This window comes from Penaeus chinensis, chromosome 24 (genome assembly GCF_019202785.1).
Source record: "Penaeus chinensis breed Huanghai No. 1 chromosome 24, ASM1920278v2, whole genome shotgun sequence".
NCBI classification, from domain to species: Eukaryota; Metazoa; Arthropoda; class Malacostraca; order Decapoda; family Penaeidae; genus Penaeus; species Penaeus chinensis.
The window spans coordinates 8,787,167-8,789,666 of NC_061842.1; the positions used below are offsets into that span (position 1 = coordinate 8,787,167).

Below are 2,500 nucleotides of genomic sequence, written 5' to 3' on the forward strand. Positions count from 1 at the left end.
TCAACCCTGTCGAGGACCTCTTGGTGTCTTTTTGGAGGGACTGTTTTTATGTGTGTTATCTAAATATTGCCTCTGATGCTTCGTTCTCCGCGTAAGTGACTGGCCTTTGTCAGAGAAACGTGATGCGAATTCATCATCCGCCGATAATGTTTGGCATAAATGAACTGCAATCTTGGCATGCCTTGGAGTCAATTCGTATTGCACGCGTATATTCTATATTGCTTCTCGTTTCGCAGAGCACATGATTTATTTACTCTTTATGTACATTTTATGCGATTCTTCGTTTGGCACAGGAATAGATATGCAAGACCGTGGTCGCCCTTTGTTTGGGCGCGCAGGTCCCGCGAACCGAGAGCCGTGCATGTACGTCTCGGCAAAAAACAGGTCATGGCAGAGCTACCGTAAACTAATTTATGCTAATGTCTGGCTGTGTTCCTCTGAAGTCGACAGGTCGTCCATATTTAGCCACCTCAATAAAATGTCTAGATACTGCTGTGAAGACACGGATTGACAAATATTACACCTGGTTTAGTGAATATTATCACTGTTTGATTGTCATAAATGGCCGCTGTAAGCTATTATTGGGTAACGTTTTATTTAGCCACGAATTGTATGTCCGTGCGAATTCTACAGCTTGAGTCTTCGACGGAAATTTATGCTAAGTGAATTGCCAGGGAAATGGCCTCCTTTTTCAGCTGACGACATTATCTGGCACCTCTGCTCGCATGACTGAGGTTCAGCCAATCCAGCTAAGCGACGGGGGACTTTGTTCGATTAAAGTAGATATCTAAAAACACCCTCCTTTCAAGTGTTTATCTGCTCCGATAACAGAGAAGTTAATTGCCATTCCGTCTATCACGATCAATGCAATGGCCGGCCAGCACGTGAGGAGGCAGTCCTACATGCGGCCGGAGGAGTTTCTGTAATTACACACACACACACACACACACACACACACACACACACACACACACACACACACACACACACACACACACACACACACACACACACACACTCACACACACACTTGGTGTGTGTGACACACACACATACATACACACCTATTTATGAATGCATGCCCAGAAACAGATTAGGGTATACAGAGGTGAAATCTCTTCCTGACGATCGAACGTTAAATGCCAGCCCGTGAGAAGGTGACACCCCTCATATCTGCAGGCCAGGCAGCGACAGCCGTCACGTGTCAAGAGGAACACCTGCTTAACCTGCCGGCCCCGCATCTGCCCATGTGGGAGACGCAAGACATGCCCTACGTACTGTTTTTACTACGGTCGAGCATTGTAAGAAAGTGTTGGCTCACTTCAAGCCTGACTGTTAAGGCATTCGAGTCTCGCGCTTATTTACTTACAGTACCCATGTGTGCATATGCGTGATATCTTTCATCCGTTAATAAATTGGTGAACTGTCGAATCCAAGGATCCTTTCACCCTTTTCCTCGTCCCACTGGCAAACCGGGTGGCCGGCCGCGACGGGCCCCACCGGCGGCTGGAGGGAAAGATGGAGAAAGCCTTGACTCGGTGTCGAGAAATGATAAACTGCAGAAAGCTGATGGCGGCGATAAGATGTGAACGTGCGCCGCCGCCCTTCCACGCCCTCCTCTACACGCCCGCGCCTCGACGGACACGGCCGCTTTGGCCTGTATAGTGGCTGCATTATTCTTTGCATTGACATTCTTTTCTCTGCCATTACTCTCTCTCTCTCTCTCTCTCTCTCTCTATCTCTCTCTCTCTCTCTCTCCTCTCCTCTCCTCTCCTCTCCTCTCCTCTCCTCTCCTCTCCTCTCCTCTCCTCTCTTCTCCTCTCCTTTCCTCTTCTTTCTTCTCCTATCCTCTCCTCTCCTCTCCTCTCTGCTCATCTCCTCTCCTCTTCTCCCCCCCCCCCCTCTCTCTCTCTCTCTCTCTCTCTCTCTCTCTCTCTCTCTCTCTCTCTCTCTCTCTCTCTCTCTCTCTCTCTCTCTCTCTCTCTCTCTCTCTCTCTCTCTCTCTCTCTTTCTCTCTCTCTGTCTCTCTCTCTTCCTTTCTGTGTGTGGTGTGCCTGTGTACACAAGCACATAAACACATGCTCAAAAGGTAACTGTTTCTAGCTCTCGGGTTAAACAACGGTAATTATTATGTAAATTCCCCGGCGCAATATTGCGAGGCACGACGTGTGTTGTTTCTCTGAGGTGCGTGAGGAGACAACGGGATTCGGCGCAGGTCGTGAACTATGACGAGAAGTTCGTCTCCGAGGTTTCGCTTCTAATTGATTTTGTGCTTGCTCGACGATTGCTCTGCTTTGTTTCTGCCGCTGCTACCGAGTTGCTTGGTCGTAAACAGTGTCGGTGGCGGTTAGGAATAGGCAGGACGTTAATTTGGGAGATGTGAGGAAAATCTGTTGTTAGAGTCTCTATATGTACCAACACTGCATCAGAACAACAAACTTATATATGCCGATATAACATTTCGTTAAGGTCAGGCCAACGGCGAAAGAAGCATAAGAAA

At 48.2% G+C, this 2,500-nt stretch overlaps 1 protein-coding gene across 1 annotated transcript in view; it reads left to right on the forward strand.

Moving 5' to 3' along the window:
• LOC125038213 (protein slit-like) overlaps positions 1 to 2,500 on the forward strand; it is a 371,202-nt gene that overhangs the window by 243,229 nt on the left and 125,473 nt on the right. The window lies entirely within an intron of this gene.